This window comes from Phoca vitulina, unplaced genomic scaffold (genome assembly GCF_004348235.1).
Source record: "Phoca vitulina isolate PV1807 unplaced genomic scaffold, GSC_HSeal_1.0 scaffold13, whole genome shotgun sequence".
NCBI lineage: Eukaryota > Metazoa > Chordata > Mammalia > Carnivora > Phocidae > Phoca > Phoca vitulina.
The window spans coordinates 27,374,569-27,399,870 of NW_022589716.1; the positions used below are offsets into that span (position 1 = coordinate 27,374,569).

Here is a 25,302-nt window from a genome sequence, read left to right on the forward strand (position 1 = left end):
GATCTCATGGTTCTGAGTTCAAGCCCCACACTGGAGCCTAAGCATGGAGTCTTCTTTAAAAAATAAATAAAATAAAATCTTCTCAAATCTGTCCCAATAGCTAAATGCATAACAATGTCTTAAGAAGACACTTATCAGAGAAATTTTACTCAACTGCATGGGCTGGATGTTTCAACCTCTATAACTGAGATAAACTAGAAAAAAGATCATTAAGGACAAAAGAAGTAGGCTCCAGGTCCAACTAGGCTAAGGACTTAGACATCTCAATGAGACTCTATGGGCTTCAGCTGCTCCATCTATTAAATGAGGGCATTTAAACTGACAATTTATAAGGCCATGTTAGCACTAACAAATAGGAGACTCTAACCTACCTGCTTTGTTTTAAATATAGGTAACTATGTTTACCATGTCAGATAACTATTAGGCCTCCTAATACCAATATAATGCTCTTCCTCCTTCACTACTCTTCCCTCCATTAAAAAGAATCTGTTTCAAATACAGTCATACTAAGACAAACGAGATGGAGTTTGTCAATGGTTCTCTTATCATTAAGTGTCACTGAATACAAAATCTGAAATGAAATGGCTCCCCATAAAGGTGACCTCATCCTATGACAAAGCTACCACTGAATGATGTCAGACTTTTTATCCAGAACACCTGGCCTCAACCAATTATTTTCTCTGACAAAGGCAAGTCACAATTGTTCATTCGTTACTGTATAAGAGAGCCACTGATTGCTGAGGAACATGGCAGATGTCATCAAATACAGGAAACGCATGTAAGAGAAAAAGATCATCATGTCCCTTCTGACCTCTCCTAACAATTACAATGAATAACTTGGTGAGGTGAACAATGATTGAGAAAAATGCTCATAAGTCTTTCTGAAAATCTTTGAGAGCCCACAGTAGTTTTCTCAAGAACCCTCATCACATGGAAAGCTGGGGATGAGACCTTCTTAGTGAACAAATCAGACCTAAATTCCCTCTGAAACTCCAGATGAGATCATCATAGTTTTAGTCCATGGTGCTTCATTGTTTGCTGAGTGATTATGGGGCCAAAAAAGCAATTATTCTTTCAGTTATGCATGTGGCTCATAACTTAGATAGCCCACCCCTCACTGTATGAATTAAAAAAAAAAAAAAAACCCACGCAAACAAAAACAAGTTCTCCCGTGTCCTATGGTGCCTTTTGTAAATCCTCAGATCACTGCAGGAGTTATAGCAGAGAAGGGTACAGCAGAAAACAACAGCAGAGTTGCTTTCTTCTTTCAAGATGAGAATCTCTCACCCTCAGTGTGCAATTGTTCTGATGAACTTAGGACTTCTATCGGTTTCCTGCACTGTGTGTGACCCCTGCAGCCACTTTTTTGTCTTGTGAATTTTCAGACAAATACTCATAAACATTCACTTACCCTTTTGGCCAGCAAGCATCACATCCACCCGTTCATGGTTGACAGCAAATCAGAGAAGGGATTGAAGCCCTCACCATCGCCCAAATGTTTCTTTTGGAAACTGGAATTGTCAGCAAAAGGTCCTGGGACACTGCAATACAAAAATATTTTTTACACATAACTAAGATGTAGCTTCTAAAACCACCACTTCCTTAAACTTGAAAACAGCAAGGCAGACATAGAATCTAGAGGTAGGGGAAAACACCTTTAAAATGAGGGTATATCGATATATCAAATGTGATGCTGTCAAATATGAACCGGAAATACTGTTTTGAAAGACACATTTACCAATGACTTCAACATATACACCGAGAGATTGTTGTTTATTGGAGATTTTGTGCAGACTATTTTACTTATTTTGGCATTAAAAAAATATCAGGTCCCATTATAGAGTGCTCAGGTCACAAGGTGTTTTAACTCAAATATTGCATGGATAAGTGTACCATTTTCTAGTAAGTAAGTATCTTTTCCAGAAGATGAAAATACATGAAAATTTAAATAATACTAATTTAAAATTATTTTTAAGCAATAATGAACCTCATTTCTCTTCCAAAATAATTCTAAAAATGTCTATGAATTACTTAAGGAGCCAAAGACTCAGGGACATATTTCCACCAAAAGGGAACAAACTATGTAATGTGCAGGTGTCAAAGTGGAGAAGCCTGAATTCTGGACCTGATATCATCACCAGTTGTGTGGACCCAGGAAAGCTATTTAGTATCTCAGGATTCCAGCTACTTCATGTTCAAGGTCAGGGCAGTAACTGATGTTCCCCAAGTCCCTTCCACCGCTTAGCTTTGTTGGGGTTTTTTGATAAAGTATGCTGATTCCAAATAAGCTAAACTATCAGCTTCTCCTTTAAGATTCCTGATTAAAAAGATTTTTGTCACGTATCATTCTTACATCAATCTGCCATTAACACTGAAGATGTGCTACAGGCAGAGGGTTTTGCACATGCATAGAAGAATTCTCACCCTGGCACCAGTGCCCACCCCTGGTGAGCTGCCCCCCTCGGTGGCTGACAGCATCCCCTGGGTGCCCATGGAAGGCTTCCATTTCTCTCCACAGGGAACAGCTCCAACGTCTATGGCCATCGGCCCAAATGTATTGCCCATGAGTGTTTCTCAAACTTTTGTGTATATAAGCATAACCTGGAATCACACAGCAAAAAGAAATGGGCTGAGGTTGTTTACCATCTTTAGGATAAAAACCAACTTCTCTCTGTGGCCTACAAGGCCCTGCTAATCAGTCACTTTCTATTTCTCTGCCACCTCCAGCCACCAAACTAATCCCCAACTACAACAACTTACAGTGGTCTTCTTTCTACTTCAAGTAAGCTGTGTTTATCTGTATCAGGGCTGGAGCATGTGCTTTTCTCCGCTACCTGAAATGCCCTGAGCCTACTCCTTACACAAACGGCTCTTTCTCATCACTGGGTCTTAGGGGCAAAGGCCACTTCACGAAGGCTGTCCTGCCTACCTACTTAGGCTAGATCCCCGGTGACTCTCAGTGATATCATCCTATCTGCTTTCTCCAGAGCTTTTGTCATAATCTATAAACTTTTTTCTCATTTATTCACTGGTCTTCCTCACTTGAATCTAAGCTCCGCAAGGTAAGGGAACTTCTCTGTTTTATTTATCACTCTACTCCAAAACTTCAGAAAAATGCCTGGCTCATAGCAGGCACTCCAGAAAGATTTACTGGATCAACAAATGAATCAACAATCGAAAGAATTCACTCTTCAACATCCTCAAAAATATAATTGCTAGTGACTGAAAACCCACTATGCGCGGGATATTATTTTAAGTATTTTACAACAGTTACTTCATTTACTTCTATTCTTACAACAAAGTTCCTGGTAGACAATGTTATAGGCTTAATAAGCAGATAAGAAAACAGAGGCAGAGTTTTAGGAACTTGCCCAAGATCACACAGTAGCAGGGCCTTGACTCCACAAAGTGGGCGCTCATAAGAACTCTGTATTTTTCTAGCCAATACAGTAATACAAACATTTTGAGTGCCTACCTTGTACTAGACACCCTTCTGACTCAAGCTCGCTGCAAGGTCTTGTAGAGGATACTCAGCCTTTCGGATCTTGAGCTTCCTGCTTCACACAGGGAAAGCTAAGGCACCGCACAACAAATGGGCAGACAATGCAAGTGAGCAAAACAGGCCAGGTGTCAGAACAGGGAGCAAGGCACAAGGTCGCAAGCTGGAAGACCAGCAGTTTTTCAGCTAAAGAGGGCAGACAGTGCCCTCCACAAGCCAACTGTTGCCAGAGGGGAACATAAGCCCAGGGCTTCAAGAGCTCTCAATTGTATGAACGAAGGCAGTGATCTAGGTTACTGTTCTGTGAAATTTCATAATTTTTCAAAGACAGCAGCTAATCTTTTTTTTTTTTTTTTTTTAGATTTTATTTATTTATTTAACAGAGAGAGAGATAGCGAGAGCAGAACACAAGCAGGGGGAGCGGGAGAGGGAGAAGCAGGCTTCCTGCCGAGCAGGGAGCCCGATGTGGGACTCGATCCCAGCACCCTGGGATCATGACCTGAGCTGAAGGCAGACGCTTAACGACTGAGCCACCCAGGCGCCCACAGCAGCTAATCTTTTAATAGCACCCATGAAAGAAAGAAAGAGAGGTGGGAGAAGGGGGCAGAGAACAAACCTGCAAGCCCTACAGCAAATGACTGCTAAAGTCATGCCATGTCTGTGATTCTAGAGGGATTCAGAAGCACAGGGAAGCCATACAACTGAACACAGAAAAACAGAGTAGGTATCTGGATAGGTAAGGGCTTTGTAGAAGAATTATCCTGAGCAAGTTTTAGAAGGAACTGGAAGGTGCAGTGGAAAACGCACTTCACAAAACCAGAATGTTGTATTCAGAGGCTTGGAGGTGGGGACGAGGAGGCAAGTCACCCCGAGAAACAGCAGTGAGGAGGGAGGGCTGATGGGAGAGTTCATGTAGCTTTCCTTTTCATTCATGCTCGGAGAAGCTGCAGGTTTCCAGCTAAGACACACAGGCTGGGCAAACAATGCTCTAAGGGTAGATCATTAGTGTTGTCTTGCTTGATTTCCTAAAACGTGAAAGTTACCAGGCATATATGAGAATAAAAAACCATGATGCCCCTGGGTGGCTCAGTCAGTTGGGCATCGAACTCTTGATCTCAGCTCAGGTCTTGATCTCAGGGTTTTAAGTTTGGACCCCCACTGGGCATGGAGGCTACTTAAAAAAATAAATAAATAAATAAATAACAAAAACAAAAACAAAAAAATAACCACCATTACGGGTTGCGGAATAATTTCTGGTTTTGTTTGTATATGTTTTAAGAGTCCAACAGACCCGGAACTGAATTCTATCTCCACCAAGCTCTATAATTCTAACCAAACTACTATACAAATAACTCATACTGTAGTTTTTATATGTACTTGCAGTATATATACTATATAAATACACACAGTATAATTCATACATACACGTAAAACATATATATACCTTTATATACTATAAAATACGAGCTCTGTAAGTCTAACCAAAATACTATGTAAACAATATATACTGTAGTTTTTATATGTATTTAGAGTATATATACTATAAAGTACATACTATATACACACATACACACTACAGTACATACATAAACATACATATATATGACACAAGCTCTATAACTCTAACCAAACTCTGAACTCCAGAAATTAAAAAATATAGCCACTGAAATAAAAAAAATCTAAAAAAAAAGAAGAAGAAAAGACAGCCAAAAAAATTACCCAGAAAACCACCTGGAGGAAAAAACGGTCTACCTAGAATTGTATACTCAGAAAAAAAATATCTTTCAAAAATGAGGATGAAATAAAGATCTCAGACAAACAGAAGTTCATCACCTCTCTACAGGGACATTCAGAAAGATGTATTTCAGGCCAAAAGAAAATGATTTCTCTGACTTAAGAAGAATGGGGGGCCACAATAATGAACTTGTATTACAGGCCAAAAGAAAATGATTTCTCTGACTTAAGAAGAAAGCCGGGGGGGGGGGGAACCACAAAAATGCATCAAAATGATGTGCATGTCTCAAAAATAAAAATAACATTTCTTACATCAAAAGTCTGGCCACACATCACATGCCCCCAAGCCCAGCTCACTTATTTACACGGTGGCACTCTCGATCACCAAGGCCTTGCTCTGCAAACCTGAGTGTGCAACCAGGACACCAGCTTGAAATGCATATTCCTGCCCCCACGCCCAGAGAGTCCAGAGAGTCAGGTCCCAGGAATCTGTGTTTCGGCCAGATACCCCCCAGGTAATCCGGATGAAGTTGGGTCCTTGCCACGCTCTCCACCTCTTTAGGGCCAAGAATTCAGGGAGCCAGGGCTCAGCTCCAGCAGGTCACGGCTAACACACAGCAGGACTTTGTTGTCTTCCCCTTCACTGGAGCCCCAGAAGAGCACCTTGGCCCCAGGGGTCAGTAGCAACCCTGCCTCAACCCTACTAATCAGGAACTGCAATAAATTAAAAGCCCATTAAATTATTTTAGAGAAAAGCCTAGAAGTGCTGAAACATTAATTGTGCCATATTCAATCTGTTTTCCTAGAGATTCAAAAAACCAGATTACCATCTTGGGGGTCATTAGAAAGAATGAAGCTTGCTCCCTTTCCATTTACATATTTAAAAATATGCATATATTCTTGCAGTGGCTACGATCCAGACTCCCCAGTTCCCGTGGCCAGGCCACAGTCTAACCATGGAGAAAGAAGCCCAGGATGCCACGGGGTCCTGCCTTGTTTTGTTTTGTTTTTTAAAGAGGAACCAAAGCCTCTTTGTGGTTGCAAAACAGCTCCAGGAAAATAGGTAGAGACAGCCACAAAACAACTGTGATGTTTACTTGTTTTGTTCTCCCCTGTTTATTTTTCCCTGAAGCAATCCTTGCTCGGTACAAAAGTCTGCAGGGAGCTGGAGAGAGCAGCTGTGGTTCCCTGAGGCCAAGACCTAGCAATCAAGTTGTTTACCAAACACTGCCAGGCACCGGGAAAACAACAAGCTCGCAGGCTGCATTTGCATCTGCTTTTCAAAAACAACCTCAAAAAGTCTAGGGCCTGGCCTGGTACTTCCTTGTATGGCTGAGGGCAACTTGGAAATTAAAGGCATGAACTGCATTAGGTATTAGCACCCGTGGCCTAACTGTAATGCATTATTCCATTTCTCTGGCATCCTAAGAAACATCCTAAAAAAGGAGCACTGGAAGTCTGGGAAGTGCAAAGCAGTGGGTTGACACAGACAACAAGCTCCTGCCTGGCATTTCCAAGCAAGCTCACAGTGGCCATCTCAGCGAACTGTCATCATTTGCTGACCATCCAACACCGCCAGACATCCAGCAGTGGTTCTCCATCTTGAACAAGCACTGGAATCCCCAGGAGGGCTAATAAAACACAGATGGCTGGGTCCTTCCATGGACGTGCCTAATTGAGTAGGCCCAGGGTAGGGCCTGAGAATTTCCAGAAAGCTCCCAAGTGAAGCTGGAAGCACCACACTTCCAGTACCCCTCCTCTAGAGTCAGATGCCTCCTGGCCAGCCTGAAGACATGGGAACTGATTCGCCACCCTAACCTCTCCCATGGGTTATCTGAGTGAATACAGCAGTGTCGAGCCCAAAGAAGTTCACAGAACAAAATGCAGTGCATGGTTTTCCATGTGCCTCTCCAGATCCTTTGCCCAATATCCCCCCACCCTGCTCTGTACCCTGGAAGGCTGCCCTGTGTGGACAACATCAACAGGTACCCTTGCCCTCTGGCTTCCAGCTGATTACACCCAGTGGAGGTCTCATCTTCAGTTGATGGAGAAGATGGGGCATTTACTGCCGGGCTTCCTTCCCTCCAGGGAAATGCAGGTTGACTGAGTCCCTCTATGAAAGGTCACAGCTCCCACCAGGCAGACCTCTCCATAAAGATACAGTCTCCACAATCCAGTAACCACTACCTGTCCTTCCCAGTCCTTCCAGGCCCAGAAGAGGTAAAAGCCACCCTTTTCCCATGGGGATCCTGACACAAAACTCAAATTCAACACTGGATCCCCCCTGGTTTTTGAACGCTAAATCTGGAATTTTATATAGCCACATAACGTAAACATTCATGGATATATGTACAGACACACATACACACAAAAATACATATGTACCTATAAATATACACACATACACAAGTGTACACATGAATGTACACACCCATAAATGTATGTATTTAAAGACTTTTTAATGTAGTTATATCAGATTGGTCAGAAGACCCGGGAGCCCCAAGGCCAAGGCCAACTTGGGCGGTTCACAAGGATGTTCCTTCAGGTCCCATGTGTCACAGCAAGAGCAGGCCCACTTTGTCTCATCAGTTACACAACCTGATGGGAAGGAGAGCATTTGTGAGAGCTTCAATCCTTCTCTAATTTATTATCTTAGTTTCTTTTGTTGCAAATGGCACCAAAATAGAAAGGGAACAGAAGTGGGTGGAGCAGGCTCCATCATCAACTCCCATGAATAACTTTCTGACAATGCTGAACCCAGTTCAAAAAGCACACCGGCTGCAAAAAAAAAAAAAAAAAAAAAGAGGTGTGTGTTGTCAGCGCACAAATAAAATGCCAATCTGCCTCAATTAATAAAGCTCAGAAAAGAAGAACAAATAATACTTCGGTTTTTAAAATAATAATCACCTCAAGTTACCCTAAAGAAGCTTCTGTCAGAAGAGCTAAGTTCTAAATAAAGTTCTAGTAAAAATGGTCAACCAAATTTAACCAAACGGGTCAACTACACCAACATTCTTGGCTTCAGCGAGCCCACCTGATTTCACTTCAATTAAATTCTCTGGAGCTAACCACTATTCTCTTGCTTAACTTTCACTAGCAAGATTTCTTTCAACTCATCAGAGGACTTGTTGGTATCTATGCTCAAAAACAAGTTTTTAAGTAAACCCATTAGATTAATTAGAACGCATGGGGAATATGGTTTCCATGTAATTTACTTTTCTAGTTAAACCTTCTGTTTGCTTGTTTATTGTTCTTTCTTCACTAAAAATCTTAACGATCCATTTAAAACCTGGAGGATTGTCTTCCTGTGGCTTCTGTCTGTCCCCTCTCCCTGTCTCCCCAATAAGCAGCCTAGCTTATGCCTGAACCCTGCCATGGAAGATGAGTGACTTCTGGAACCCCCTCTTCAAGGATAAGAGGCACCTTAAGTATCTTGCTACCTTCTGGCAACCCCAGAATCCCCTTTCTATAGTGGAGAAACTCCACTCATCCTTCACCGTGGCTCCAATGCTCACCTCTTCCCACCGCCCTCCATTACCAACATCATCAAAAATCTAGAAACTTTCCTTTTTCCTTAAAGATGCCCTTTTCATCTTTTCCAGAAGCCATCTACTCAACATCCCGTGACTTCAGGCAACCAATTCCCTTTCTTAGAACCAAGGTATTGCTCTCCTAACAGCCCACATTGCCCATCATCTACCTCCAAAGAAAAAGCCATCATCCCTCTCCACTATGATTCCTTCATCCTTCAAAAACCTTTTTTTTTTTTTTAATTAGAGAGAGAGCGTGCGAAAGCACGCATGCCAGTGGGGTGGGGGAGGTGCAGAGGGAGACAAAGAGAGAGAATCTTAAGCAGGCTCCACGCCTAGCGTGGAGCTCAATGTGGGGCTGGATCTCACAACCCTGAGATCATGACCTGAGCTAAAACCAAGAGTTGGATGCTTAACCACCTGAGCCACCCAGCCGCTCCAAAACCCTTCTTCTGATGATCACATGAGAGGGAACCATTGTTCCCAGCCCAGCCATATGGCCTTTAATTCTAAGTGTCAAGGACACTCTTCCATACCTTTTCAGATATTTTAGTATCTGGTTCACAATTTCTGTCTAGATCCTTCCAATGTGGCCACTTCTATCAACCTCAATAGTCATGAAGATGGTCCTTCCAACAGCCTGGCCAATGCTTACATAAGGCCTGATACAAACAAGGCACTCAAAAACAAACAAACAAACAAACAAAACAAAACACTTTTGAATGAGTGAATACACATCTGGTTATCTTAACTTCCTTACCCCGAAAGCTTCCAAGCCCTTTGAGAAACAGTACAGTGCAGTAGCTTTAAACATGGGTTGTGGAACAGACTGCATACGTCCCATCCTAGCTATGCCACTTACCAGCTGCAACTCTGGGCAAGTCATACCTGAAAATTGAGATAATATTTGCCCATATTCAGTAAGGGCTCATTAAGTGCTAATGAACCACTACCACTTCCTCTATACTTGAGGGCATGGCCAACACTTGGATCTCACCATCCTTTAGAAACTGTTCCACCTCTAAGACCTCCAGTGCTGAAATTCAGTAACAATTTCCCATTGAGCCACCTCTCACTGGGTCATTTCTCCTGAACTTGCTCCTGGACTGTACTGAGGCAAGCCGCCACCACGTCAAGTCTAAAACTCCTCACCATCCAATATTCCCTTTCTGAAGTTCCTCTCTTTTACATCATCTAAGGCTCACTCCGTAGCACTCAGTACCCCAAAATGCCCTGCATCACTCAGGATGCCCTTACCTTTTCTACCAACTTCTTATTCAAGCTATTTAGTTTCTTTACCAGAATAAGCAGGATGAGGCAGGGGCTGGGTGTGATTGATGTTTTATATCCTCAATGCCTACACTACAGTGTCTGGGACAGAAGGTTGGGACATGCGGTGTTAATCTGGGGCCCCTTCAGGGAGCCAGGAAGACTCCCCATAAGCCTACTTGGCACCCAATCTGTGACAAGTTTCTACTTAAGAACCATGGGAACTCCAGGTTCAATTTCACCAACACCTTCCACTCAATGGCTCAAAAGACTAACCTTCCATTCCCACTGGCAAGTTAGGCTAAGCTAAGTGGCCAGGGCTTGTACAAGGTGGGCCTTCTGCTGGTAGGGCAAACGGCATCTCTGTCCCTGAGGCCCAGGGGAGCCTCAGTAGGTCCCTGGAAGAACAGTCAAGTGAACAGAGAGCTGAGAGCCATCTGGGCTCTTTATAAGGCTTTTGTGGTAAACATGTTTACTTTCTTTTCATTGGCTGGGCTTATCACGATCAAGTATTTTGTTTTGAGTCTTGCTCTATAAATATGTTTACTTTGAGGGGAGAGTTTTTTTGATAGTTAGCACACTTGTTTTTCACACTTTTAAATTCAAAACATATTTTCGACAATCCATGGTAAATAACTCAAGGTGATAAACAAATTATATTATTTCACCTTAACCAGAGACATGATCCCCATGTATCTGTTCAAAAGCTTGAGATGCATTGTGGGTAAGCAAACCTCTTCACTGGATGAGAATAAAAATCACATTCATAGGGATGATGTTACTAACAAGAAAAAACTACAATGGCAGGTCCCGTATAAGGAGGAAGCAGCGAACACAAGCCTGCCATGGGAAGCCACCCATGAGGACACCAGAGCTTGTCTTCCTAATAGGATCTATATTTCCTGTGGAAAGTTAAGGTTAAATAATCAGCATACATAACTAATATGGGGAGGGGGTATAAAATAACTTTTCAAAGAATGAAGAAACCAACTAGGTCACAGGATCAACTGCAATTCTTCTGAGACTTGTTCTCTGGGATGACTTTTGCCTGCTTCACAATTAAGAAAAAGGTAGCAGCTTGAACTATAAAGAGGAAACGTCCTCCATTATTGGAAAAGAGAAAAAAAAATAACAAGAGTTCAGGGAGGAAAAAAGAAAATATTTTTTGAGAAAACCAACGGTCCTGAAGAAGGATTTTAAAGTGCTGTTTACAAGAGTCACTCTGTGGGATGAAACATCAAGTTCCACTGCAGTTGAGCCAAATCTCTCTTCTAGAGAATTCTGTGTCCCCATCTTCCAACTAGAAACACAAGCCATCTTACCACAGGCCTTTGAGGTTAATTACAAATTACTTAAAGGAATAAAAACAAAGAGGCCAAATTCTTTGTTAAAATAAATAATATCCCACATACCCTCAAATCTTCTTCTAAATTCATGCCCAAGTTAAAGAAGTTAAAAAAACAATGACAGAACCATCAAGGTTGTGGTACCATAATAAGATAAACATCCTCATTTACTAAGCATGATTATTTCATCATGTATGGTGCTACAGGGGACGATGACGTTAGAACACAGAGTGACCCCATATGGCACCTCATCCACCCAAGATGGATGATGTATGCAACAGAGAAACAGAGAGCACGCACACTGAACAGACTTCCAAGGTTATAACATGCGTCAGGGATACCTCAGACAGGGTGTCAGGAGAGGGCCAGGAGGGCACCATGAGGCAACGACCACCCCTGACACTCAGGTCATCTCTCCAACCCAGGTCAGGGAACCAAAATAAACAGCTTCTCAGGTAGTTTTAGCAGAAGGACAACAAGGCCCAGGAGGGTGGCTTCTGCATGAATTAGTAGGAAGATCAAACTCTGTCCCAGCTTGGCCACCAACTGTTGGACACCTTTTGCAAGTCAGTGAGTTTCTCAGAGCCTGGGTTTCCCTTCCTGTAAATTAACGGCAGTGAATCCTACCTTTTTGAACAACACCATGTCACAATTCTATACCTCGGCCTCAGATCGAAAACACCACGTCAGGGGATAACCAACAACTCCAGGCTTCAAAAATCAAATCCATACAATAGTTGGAGTGCTTTCGAACAACCCACAAAGGCATCCAAGTTCCCACAACTTAGGAGCAGAAATGAAATGTTGAGTTAATGTGACGTTGGCCAGTGACTAGTCATCAAGCATACTTCAGCTTTTAGTTGTCTGAGCAGACGGCTGACTCAGCGGGGATACGGTTACCCAGCCAGCCACGTCCATCTGACCCACTGCCTCAAAAAAATTTGTCTTCAATCTTAAAAACCAAAAAAGTTAAATGACTAATGAAATGACTGAAGAACTTCCAGACAATTCTCACAGTTTCGAAAACACACATACACACACACACACACACACACACACACACACACAAAGAACTAATCAGGATGGTAAGTATATAAGAAAACAACCAGACTCAGAGCTGTCCAACATCCGATGGCCACATTTCCTTTCGAGAAAGAAGTGCACATTCCAGGGTGTGGAATGACGTGGTTTGGAAAAGCCTCAGGAGAGCAGAAGAACTGATGATCAGGACCAAATCATCAAGGAAAAGTGTCAAGAGTGTCAAAGTGGTGAAATGTCTGTTGTAAATACAAGAAAAGAAAGAACACACTGGCCTTTCACCCTGGTGGCTCGAAAGACTGGAAAGCCTTTGGATATTCTCCGGAGGACATCCATTTCTAAGACCAGCCAACCTGTATGGAGCCTTAACTGCACACCCAGCACTCGGTACTGAGCATTTGTGCCCAAAGTCTTGTAAGTCTTACAACAGTGGCACAAGTAAGTGCTATTATCTTATGGATGAGGACACTGAGGCTCAGAGAAGATGCATCCTTTCCCCAAAGCCACAGTTAGTAAGTGGTAGAGCTGTGTGTCTCTCAAAGCCATGTCTCCTCCCTTAATGGTACCCAATTAGAGTACCACTCTTCCAACAGCTCAAATGGGAAATGTGAGCACATTTGAAACAGCTCCCAAGATAAAGCCCAAATGGAATACAAGGGTTAGAATCCTATTGGGAGTCCCTACACGTTAAGTCCCTCGGCTTCCTGCTTGCAGTCAGGCAAATCCCAGGAAGGAGGAGAGCCTGGACCAAGCGAGGCCTGGAAGCTGCATGGCATGTCCCCACTGAGACTGGAGACGAAGAAGAGAGGGGTTTAGGTGGGCCATCGAGGCACCCATCAGGTCCTTCCACCACCCGTGCAAAAGGGATTCTTTCTAGTGCTCTCTCGGTCTCCTGTCTGTTCTCTCATTTCCTTCTGACTCACAAACCTGGGCACTGTCCCCATCTTCCTTCCCTAGCCCTTCCCTTCCAGAGAAGGTACCTGTCTAAAGTCTACGGGATGAGACTCCTCGAGGGAAATTCAAACATTTATTGAGCCCCACTCTGCTTAACTGTGCTACACATGTTTGGAGGTTGAGAGGAGGGATATCCAGGCACAGTTGTCTTCCCAGCATGAGAAGTTAAATAACAATACATGATTTAAATGAGAGTTGTGTCACGGGGAGTACACAATTAATGGCTAGCTGAATTCTACAGGCAATAATTGCTACAAAGTTCAAAAGCTGAGAGAAATCACTTCCAACAAATACATCCCAGGTTGCAAACTCCCCCTGGAGTTCTAGTTCCCGGTCTGCTTTGGCCCACAGCATCAGAATCTGGCTGCCTGGGGTCCAATTCTGGCTGTGACATTCATGGACCAAGTTATTCAAGCTCTCTGGGCCTCAGTTTCCTTAGCAGGAAACTGGGGGTAATGACAGTTCCTACGTCATGGGGTGGTTTGAGGATTAAGTGGAATAATGCATGTAAGCCTTAAAACAGGGTAAGTGGCGTTATCACATCTCTTGGCAGATCTCCAGCCCCAGTTTCCATGGCCCCGTAGGTACCATCTGAATATTCACATTCTCCACACTGGCTCTTCCTCCCTCCTTCCCTGTGACTGTCAAAGCCCCACCTTCTATTCCAATGAGCTAGAAACGCTGTAGGGTTCCCCCCAACACCAGCCAGCGACCATGTTCACCTCCCATTTGGTTTCCATGCCAGCTCTTGTGTCCATCTCCATTTCTAATACCCCAGGACAAGAAGAGGAACCTGAGAGTCTGAGCACCTGGGTTCAACTCCCAGCTCTACCAGAGTAACCTAATTTGTGATCTGGGACAAATCACATAAGTTCTCGAAACCTCTGTTTCTACATCTATAAAATGGAGCTAAAAAGACTCCCCAAGTGTCCCTGCCCCAAAGCTCTGCTGTCAAGATTAAATTACACAGGTTGAAAGCATGCATCCAACACCTGGCCCACGGTGAGGGCTCACTATGTGACAGCTGATGTTCTCACCTTTGTTTGGACCACACAATTAATTGAACATCAGTGCCTAAACGGTCTCTCCTCTCTCAATTCCTAGAGCCACTGCTCATCCTTTATGATGCCAGATTTGAGTCAGTGACCCACAGGGCATAATTATGCCCCATTTTTCTTTTGTGTCCATCAATCTAATATTACATCAAAAACTCACAAATAGAAATAAGTCAAGGAGGTGAAAAGTACAGCACAGGGAATTTTAAAAAAAAGAGAGAAAAGAAAGAAATGGGCACTCTCATGCACAGCTGGGTTCAGGGTAAGCGATCACAACCTTCGCAGGGGATGATCTGGTACTGCTTCAAACAGCCTTAAAACCATGCCATTCCTGTCCATCCCCTAGTCTTTGGAATTGATACTAATGAAACAGTAATCACTGGGGAAAATTCAGTGACAAGTTTGCAAAGAAACACAACATAGCATTGCCGATGGTGCATAAAAGCTGGGGAAGATAAATGTCCAGTGAAAATCAAGCACAAGAGGGACTCATACTGATGAAATACTATGCAGACATTAAGAAGGGCTGTAAAAATAGACAAGGACATAGAAGGAAACATGATCCCCAGTCATACCTGCTCACCAAATGTTTGTTGAATGGTATGTTGCTAAGTAACAAAGACGTGTTACAAAAATGGATTCTTTTTAAAGTTATGGTTTGTATATTTATTGTGTGCCACTTGTTACAAAAGAGTACATTACATACACTGGGCTACTGTAAACCCCAATGAAGTAAGTTTTATCTGTTTATTATCCCATCTTAAGGACAAAAAGAAATTAAATAACTTGTTCAAAGTCATGCAGCTAGTAAGTGAATGCTATGATTTAAACCCAAGTCTTATTCCAAAGTCCTTGCTCTTTTCTAACTAATGTTGCTGCTCGTGAAAATATTAATATATTTACAGTCACAGGAAGTATATTTCCAAGTAAAAAGACTACAAAGGCAGACAGAAAAGCACTAGCAGTAATTCTCATTAGGAGATGGGACTATAGATAAGTTTTATTTATTTTTGCTTTGGATTGGTTTTAAAATGTTTTACATTTATCATAAATTGCTTTTGTAATACAGGAAAAAGGGAGAAAGATTTTCCTATTTTCAAAACCCAAACGTTAGACATCCTCTTTTCCTTCCTTGTGACAGATGCCACGCTGGGCAAGTCCCAGGCCTGTTGGGGAAGCAGTGGTGAGGGGTTCAGGGGCTAGGGTCAGATCCCCAGGGTGTGGACCCATCAGAAGCTCTGGGAAAACTGCTCCAGGCTGCTTCGAGAAGAAACAGGCAGTACGTACAGGGCTTACTGAGATCAGGCTCACACACACCAAGTACCCTGTAATAGTCCTGATGATTATTATTACTAGTGACATCTTCACCCCACTCGATGCACTTTATCGCCTCTCTCTGGAGGTTTGGTCCCTTCCCACCCTGGAGGTAGTGTGCCCCAGTATCTTTTAATTCATAATCATAATAGATCCGACAAATACCCCTCCTTGGCCCCCAATCTCCCAAAGCTGGCAAAGCAACAACATGGACAGGCCTCCAGCAGGACTATCTGGCTTTGAGCCCCAGCTCCTATCCTGCTAACTATGAAATTCTGCAGATGTCTTCTTGCCTCAGTTTCCTTAAAAGTGCTGATAATAATCCTACCTCATAAGATTGTGGTAGGAACTGAAAGAGATAATGTCCATAAGACCCTCGCCCTGTGACCAGCCTAGGGCAATAAATGTTCGCCGTGTTATGGCTTTGGCATCCACTGATGCCACTCTGCTCACCGCGTGGATCTGGTCAATCTTACAGCTTTTCTTCCCACTAAAGGTTTTCTGACTACTATTTTCCATGCTTAAACATCATATATTATATGGAAAAGACTTTTCCAAATGACACATGCCCTCCTGTAGATTCTGATTTGCTTGGGTATTCATCTGCTCAGATGCCGTCACCAAGTATCACAGATTCGGTGGTTTATAGGACAGACCACCTTTGTTTTCTCTTAGTTCTAGAGGCTGGAAGTCTGAGATCAAGGTGTCAGCTGGGTTGGTTTCTTCTGAGGCGCCTCTCTTTGGCTTATAAGTTTTTACTTATTTATTTGACAGAGAGGACACACAGAGAGAGGCAACACAAGCAGGGGGAGTAGGAGAGGGAGAAGCAGGCTTCCCGCGGAGCAGGAAGCCTGAGGCGGGGCTCGATCCCAGGACCCCGGGATCATGACCTGAGCCAAAGGCAGACGCTTAACGACTGAGCCACCCAGGAGCCCCTCTCTTTGGCTTATAGATGGCCATCTCCTCCCTGTCCTAATCTCATTTCCTTCAGAGGACACCACTCGCACAGGATTATGGCCAACCTTAATCATCTCATTTTACTTTAATTAACACCATAAACACCCTAATTCCAGATAGAGTCACATTCTGAGATACTGGGGGTTAGGATGTCAACATATGAATTTGGGGGGGAGGGGGGACACAATTCATCCCATAACAACTCCCCATGTCCTGGAAAAACAGGAGTGAACATCAAATTGGGACTCAGCTGATCTTGTGCTTTGGTGATCTGAGTGGGTATAGTTCCTGTGGAAGATGCAAGCACACAGGTGCAGCACTGTGGCAGGGTCTCCTCCCACACACCCATGCGTCCCTTCTCCGCAGGGTTATAGATCCCCACCCTACTCCTCCCAGATGCTAGATCTACTCAGCAGGCCAGTGCCTACCGAGTGAAATGCTCAACAGAGCTGTGGCCAATCAGGTCAGCAGATCCAGCAACTGCTCACATTTATGTTTCTCAAAAGACAGGATGGAAAGTGTTCATTCCTGGCATGGACTCCCCAATCTGGCCTCATGAAATAAACATAAATCACAGTTGAAATTCATTTTTAAAAATCAGTACATACTTCATTAAAACAAATTTTTAAAAAACACACACAAAAATGGGAGTTTCTTGAACCACAGCATATAATTTACAGAGTGCAAATATCTAAGATACCTGTGCTAAATTTAAAGAAACTATTATTAAGCACCCCATTATGTAAGGCAGTGAAACACATTTGCACTCTGTACATCCGTTATAATATTTCAACTGAGCCTCACAATGTTTGGCAGTTCTTTCCTTCGGTGATAATAAAAGGCTTTTCTTTCCATTAAATATCTAAATTAAGTCAAATAGTGTATGTTAAATAAGCCCATAAGTCCCTTTGTATGATGCAATGCAGTCTTGAAATGCTTATCTACTGAGCATTCTGACATAAAGGCTGGCGGTTTATGTCCCCTACAGAGCCCCGGGACCCTGCTGGCTTGGCCAGACTGTGAAAATAAGCTTCAAATGACCAAACGCAACTGCAACTTTAAAAGTAGGAACCAGACCAGACACAACAAACCACAGAGTAGTCGCCTCACTTGTCATAATTCATGTGTGTGGAATTCAACTGTAAAAGCATTCACAGAGTGCTAACTTTCCTTCACTGGGGCATTCCGTGTGGAATGTCAGATTTTGAAAAGCTGCTGATAAGTCACTCGCGATTACAAGTCTACAAGTTGTAGCACTAATCAAAAAAATATTTATCCCAACCCCAAAACAGCCTTGTCTGTGCCATCCAGTCCTAAACAATGCAGGCAAGTGCCAATGTTTTTAAATCAGCAGATTATAAAAATATGTACTCTATTAGTGGCCCTGCATTCACATCAGGCTTCTTTCTGGGTGTTTCTTGTAACTTCCATTTGTACAATATTCTCCATCTTGATGGCCTACATAATGATCACTTATAGCAAATCTTTTTTTTGAAAAACAATTTCATCATGGTTCAATGACTCAAAAATATAATTCTTACAGATTTTTAAAAGAGAGACTTGAATGGATAAATATATACATGTGTAGATTTCAAAGCTCTGCGTGTCTATATAAATAAAAACGCATGAAAATGTAATAATCCAATTAGCACATCTTTTTTGGAAACTAAATTAATCTTAACAAAACTGGCCTAAGCCGCAGGTAGGAATCGGAGGAAATGCCAGCCACGATGGTGCTCATAACAGCTTCATTAATTCAACACTTACCATGTGCCAAGTGCAGTGTCTGGCCCTTGACATACATTTTTCTCGTTTGGCTTCTCACAACAAATCTCCAACGTAGGAACGTGTCTTTTACAAATAAGGCAACTGTGGCTCAGAGATGTTCAGTAATGTGCTCAAGGTCACATACTAATTAAGTAAAGAACCAGGATTTGAATCAAGTTCAGACTGTGCTATATTGCCTCCCAGTGGTGCCTTAGAGACAGGATATAGGTCCTGGCTAAAGGTAGGGTCACATACCTAGCCCCTACATGGCCTTTTTTCTTGGCTAGGGATGCACAGCACAGTCTAGGCCCTCTCTCCAGAAAAGAACCAAGAGAAGACACACCCTACAAGCAAAGCAGAATGCCAAGAGAGCTACATCCTGCTTCCACCAGAGGCACGGGGAGGAAGAAATCCCCACCAGAAAATGAATCCTTAACCTTCCCCAACTATTACCTTTTTACTTCGTTACATCATATGAATCATATGAATGTTCATGGAGAGTCTCGTTTGCCCCTGTTGATAAACACTCAAGGAGCACATATTTAAGACAGAAAAGCAATAGCAGTCTTCTTCTTTCCAGAACGCAATCCAGCTTTTTCCTGGGTGATAAAAGATGGATAAATGGATGAAAGAGGCAAAAGCACCGCATTATCCATTTTCTGAATGCCTCTTCAAACAGGAGCTGCTCCCTGCTCAGTAGAGCGGAAAGAGAACGGGACGGGGAGTCAGCCAAGTCAGATTCCAGTTTCCACTCTGCCCCACATCCGGGTACCCTCACCTCCTCCCACAGTGAGGGGTGAGAAAGACAATCTCCAAGTTTGCATTCATCTCAGGCTTTCTCGGACTCTGACAGCTTCCTCTGAGTGCATGCAACCAGCACCCCAGCCCTGCAAAGCTCAAGAACTAACAGCTAATACCAAGAAAACATCACCTCCGAGAGCTAAACTGAGCATCTCCTTAACAGGGATCACATGGGATTAGCAGCGCAAAGGAGGATCCCTGAATAACCAGTAGGTGAGTTTTAGGGTGATGTGAAAACAATCCGCATGGGCAGAAGTTACCAGGCATTTCCAGCTTCCCCAGGCTCCTGGCCCAACTCAAATTTTTCCCTTCAACTCCAGTCTTGGTTACCTATCTGCCTCCATGACACGTCCTCTGGGATGTCTAGATACCCCAGAAGCAACACATCCAGAACTTGATCTTCCTGGAAACAGCCTTCACACACATCTTGATCCTTCCCCATCACAACTGATGGCAACTGTAACCCTTCCAATCACGCTCAGGCCAATGATCTCTAAGTCAATCTTGTCTCCTTTCTCTCAAGTCCTGCATCGATTCCGTTAGGAAAGCCCGTGGAACCTGCCTTCAAAATAGATCTAAAATCTAACCACTGCTCCCTACCTTCGATACCAACCTCCTGATCATGGCCACCAGCACCTCCCCCCTGGATTACACAGCCTTCCTCACTGTTCTCCCTGCCTCTCTCTTCACCCCCGCCCCCACCCAGAGTCTATTCTCAACATGGCAGCAAGGATCTTGTTAAAATCTGCATCAGGGGCCAACACCTCCAGTACCACCAGGACACTCGGGTACAAGGCAAATCCTTTACTGGTGAGGACCCAGCTAGCTCTCAGAGTCCACCTCTCACCGTACTCCTCCTGGTTCACTCCCCTAGTCACATCAGCCTCCTAACTGTCCCCCAGTCTTGCAGGGCATGCCCTGCACCAAAGGGCCTTTGCATTAAAGGTTCCCTCTGCCTGCAGTGTTCTATAGGACTGACTCCCTTACCTCCTTTCAAGTCTTTGCTCAAATAGCATCTTCAAAGAGACTTACTTGGCCACACAATCTAAAAGTACAACACAACACCCTCCTATCCCGCAACACTGTGAAACCCTGCTTTTTCTTCCCTGCACGCACTTTCTGCCATGCTACACGATGTACTTCGAACATCTCTCTGTTTCCATCCCCGTCGCTCTCCAGAATATGAGTATCCGCAGGCGTGAGCATTTGTTTCGTCGTGAGCATTTGTATTCCGCATCCCTAGAACCGTGGCAGGCACAAAACAGGCACGTAGTGTCTGCTGAATGAACGACTGGATGGGTGAAGGACTCCAGGGGCGGGGATACTCTGAGCAGACGGTCTTCCCTGCCGGTCAGGGTGTGTTGCCTTTGCCTCCCAGATGCAAGAAAGAAAAACAGACGTGTCTACACTCACCAAAGACGTGGCACAGATACCATGGTGCTACGTCCTGCACATGGCGGGCACCCAGGCAAGGGGGCTCCACTCTCGCACCTGGGGCGCAGTCACGGCCCCTGAATTCACTTCACCGGCTCTGCTCCCAGTAAGGGGCTAACACGGGCGGCCCTCTCACTCTCCCTTCAATGCTCCATTCCACTCGCTAACAAGATGCCCACCCCTAAGACGAGAAAAACACGGCTCAACCATGCAAAACTGTAATTGAATAAAAATTAATTAGACCCACAGCAGGCGACTTCAAAAGAAAATGTAAAAATTACTATTTTCTCTAGAAGTCAAAATTGTAATTCAACAGCATAAAGATAATCACGCTAAATACACTGAAGTTTTCTTTTAACTCACAAAGTTCAGTTTGTGAATCTGAGGACAAAGCATCATCCCCCTCGGTACAAGCTGGCGACTCTAGACCCTCTCGTAACATCAGGCCTGGGATTCTGCCTTTTGGTTGAATACCTGACCACAACCTTAGTGTCCCTGCCACCTATCCCCGACCTTCCGCATCTCACCAGAACGCTCTGCAGTGTGTGGGTCTGGAGAGCTTCCACGCAGACCAACACGCCCAGTCTTTCCAAACCTTACGCTCCCATTTCCAATGCCATTTTATTTCTGCTTATTGTTTTACACTCAGATGTGATTAAATTCAAAAGAAACGTTCAACTAAATGGTATATGCATTTCCCTTTGATCAAAATTTACACAGCAAAAAAATAAATAAAAATTAAAAAAAAAACATGTATTTACACAGCTGAGCTCGCCACAAGTCATTGGAATCATGCTCGCGGAGTGACAGTCAAGCTTTTATTAGTTACTATAATGATCCAAGACAGGGGTCATCAAAATGCCTTTGCCAGAGCCAATCTAACATTACTGCATATTCCCATTGTGAAATTAAAGAAGTGTAGGGAGGAGGAAGGAGAGGAGTGTGGCAGAAAACGTGACTTCTGCTCTGGGAGGCCACAGGAGGGGGAAACAGTCACTCAGGTATGAAACACGGAATGCCAATGGGCACTTCCTCTAGGTGCCACCTCGCTCACCTCTGCTGAGTCACCCTAGGAAAATATTTCTGCTGCTAGGGGAGTGCGACCCCGGGATTGATTACTAAGGAAAATTGCCAGAAAAAAACCACCACTAAAAACAGTCCTCATCTTTTCAAGGAAGGAACAAGAGGTCAGGATGCTCAGTGTCTCCCATGCTTAGTGACTATTTTGTCTGCCGCCAGGAGAACGGATTAGAAGGCTGCCCGGTGCAGTTCACTGGAAATGCCATCACAGATTTTGTTTAGTCAAATGTTCATTAAATACAAACTCGTAACACAGACAGGACGACTAAAGCGCAATGGAGATCCTAGAGCAGGTAAAACAATGGCTGTAGAAGACTTGACCACCACATTCACAAAAGGAGAGGACAGTCTTGTATCAACGTCCACCCTCCTGATTTGATAGGTGTTCACCTAAGAGAACAGCCTTGTAGGAATCAACACTCACTGAAGTACATCATGGTAAAGGTGTCTAAGGTTTCAAACTTGCTCGCACCCGATTCGGAAAAAGGGGGTGCAAACATACAAATTGTGTGCATGTGTGAGAGATAGAGAATCCATCTGAGAGGAAGAAAAGGAGAGAGGTAGGAAGAGAAGAATAAACAAATGGAGCCAAGTATAAACTAGTGAATCTAGCCAAAGGGTGTATGGAAATTCCTTGTATAGTTCTTGCAACTTTTGTGCAAGATAGAAATTATATCAAAATCAAAATGAGCTCATACTTTGCATCCTAATCTCACTCCTGAAAAATACATATATGTATACCTATATATATATATATATATATTTTTTTTTTTTTTTTTTAGAGAGAGAGAGAGAGAGATCGAGCATGCATGTGAGCAGGATGGGGGCAGAGGGAGAGGCAGAGAGATAATCTTAAGCAGGTTCCATGCTCAGCATGGAGCCCAATGTGGGGCTCGATCTCACAACCCTGAGATCAGGACCTGAGTCGAAACCAAGAGTCGGATGCTTCACTGTCCTGAGCCACCCAGGCATCCCACCTGAAACATATTATCTTGGTTATTTTCTAGAAAAAAATGAAATTAACCAGAATAAGACACACTTATCTGTTCATGCATTCTTTTAGTGTCGTAACAAGCATTTGCGAAGGACCTACCCAGGGCCAAGTGTGGCTAACCAGTCAGAGCCAACTGTGTGGCTTTGTTTCACCCTCTGTAGATTTCAAATAGCTGCATTACTGGTATGAGAAAAACATGGCGTTCCAATTTGGAAATGAGGTCAGCAATGCCACTTAGTGCTGAGAAAATAACCCATTTTTTAATACAGAGCTTTAAGAAATCAGAAAGGAGAATTAAAATGCTATGTTTTACTTTGGCTGAAAATATTAACCTACCCTGAAGGTGGTATAGCAAAGTACACACACACACATACATTAGACATGGCACTGCAAAATACAGATGACAATCACAATCTGCAAGTCCAAGCCCACAGAGATTCAGGGCGTCAAAGAGAGGGCAATAACCAAACACTTTCAATGATGAAAACGCTGTCTAGTCATGTGTGACATGAGTTAAATAAGTAACAATGCGAGAATGCATTTGTCTACCACCGCCCAGGGGTTTCTTGGGTTTAGCAGCCAAACTGGCAACAGGGATTATATTATCAAGTAGTATCTATACCACTTTATTAACTGTCAGGGAAATGTCTATTATAATAATTGTCATGGAAATGGTGTTTATTTTACTGCCACTGGAACAACTTGCCCCATCAAATCGAGATTTTTTTCGTCCAAGCATTCCCAGACAAAGGCCAGCGTTCCATGCACATTGATGGTATCGCTTTGTCTTTCCCTCAAGTCTGACGTTGCTCATATCGGAGAGAAGACAAGGCATTCTCTTTCACAGAGTACTTGCCCTAGGCTGCCTGGTTTAAATTCCAGCTCCTCTACTTAGCCACATTATCTTGAACAAGCTACTTAACCTCTGTAGGCCTCAGTTTCCTCAACTATAAAATGGGAAAACCACCTCCGTGGATTACCGCAAAGATAAAAAGAAATTACTGGGTAGTGGTTGGAGCCACTGTTACTTGCACGGAATGACTGTTTCATCTTACCCACATGGTTGTCCTCTGGTACACAGAGGACAGTACTGGCTCTCCCCCAGAAATCCACTAGATGCACTGGATGGTACCTCAAAATTTCAAATCCACTCAGTAGCTAGCTATTTAACAAATGGTACAATCATAGTAGAATCATAAATCCTCCCCAGTGAAAAACTCTCAACTTATTCTCCTAATGGAGACCTACTTGGGGAAATCAGAGAGAATCTTGCTAGAGAATTTACAGTGTTTTCTTTTTCTTTTTTTTTTTTTTTTGCATTTTATCTAAGTATATATCTCTCTCAAAGGACTCTAAGAAACTTAATACAGCCAGCTGGACCAGATGATCTCATCAGTTCATGGGTGCAATAAGATTCCCTGACTCCAAATTTCTACCCTTGTTAAGCAAATAGAATTCTTCTACAGATGGGAAAACTCAAGCTCAAGGTCAACCAAAAACCTTCCCACTCTTGTTACTTGCTTAGAAACGCCATAAAAAATAAGAATATGTAGAAAACACTATCCCTGCCTTCCTGGCAATTATAATCTAGTCCCACAAGAGAACATAAAGTCATAAATGACTCTTGGGCTCTTTTCTCTCTCTTTACTTTACTGAATACTTTTCTCCTAAGTGGAGTATCTATGGAAGTGATATGCATTACGTCCACGGCTGGCCCGTAAAAATTTCACCTATGTGATCCTCCCTGCTCTTTTTTCAAACTTCCAAAATTTTAAGCCCAATGCAGAAGATGGCAGAGACATAAGATGGAAGGAGACAGGGCCCCTGAGTCAACGCTTGGAAGAGAGGCCCTGGCAATCAGTAGAAAAACATCTGTTGAGCTTGAATCGTTAACTGTGTATGGGTTTATTTGTTACAGCAGCTGTCATGACCTTAGCTAATACACCCTCCTTCCCTCTGGGACCTGACAGTGAATTATACCACCATTTATGGAGCTCTTATTAAATGCTGGGCTCCATGCAAAGCATGGGGGAAATAATGAGGAGAAAGAACTGGTAGGTGTCTGTGCATATGAAAGTAACCAGAGGATAGGGGATAAAAGAGCAAGGGAACAGAGATGTGTGAGCTGTGCAGAGCCTGGGGAGACAAAGAGAGGTGAACGTTGCTCTTGAAGAGACTGTCTATGGAACAGCATCACAGAAAAGCCTTGTAGCTTAGATGTCATATTCCAGGTCTTACTCTCTCCATGCAGATCAAGTGCCCCTACCGCTGTAAGTCTATGTCTGACGCCGAGGTCCAGAGCCTCCTAACTTTCTGATAACTAAAGTTAGAATTCTCTTGAAAAGTCATGGGCCTTTTTACAAGACCCCATCTCTCCTCATTCACCCCTCTGTCCTGGGTTATCCATCAACATGCTCCCATGGTTTCTCTGGTTTCATGCAACAGATCCTTCCCTTACTGAATCTGGGTAACTTTAATTTGACTCTTTGGCTTAAAATATTAAAGACGTAATCTTTGAGATGCCTCAAAG

At 43.3% G+C, this 25,302-nt stretch overlaps 1 protein-coding gene across 1 annotated transcript in view; it reads right to left on the bottom strand.

Moving 5' to 3' along the window:
- Positions 1-1,485: 1,485 nt before the first annotated feature.
- Positions 1,486-25,302, bottom strand: part of EIF4E3 (eukaryotic translation initiation factor 4E family member 3) — a 251,077-nt gene continuing 227,260 nt past the window's right edge. The window contains exon 9 of the mRNA XM_032411765.1: positions 1,486-1,541. The gene's annotated coding sequence lies outside the window, so the exon portion shown is untranslated. The remainder of the gene's footprint in view (positions 1,542-25,302) is intronic.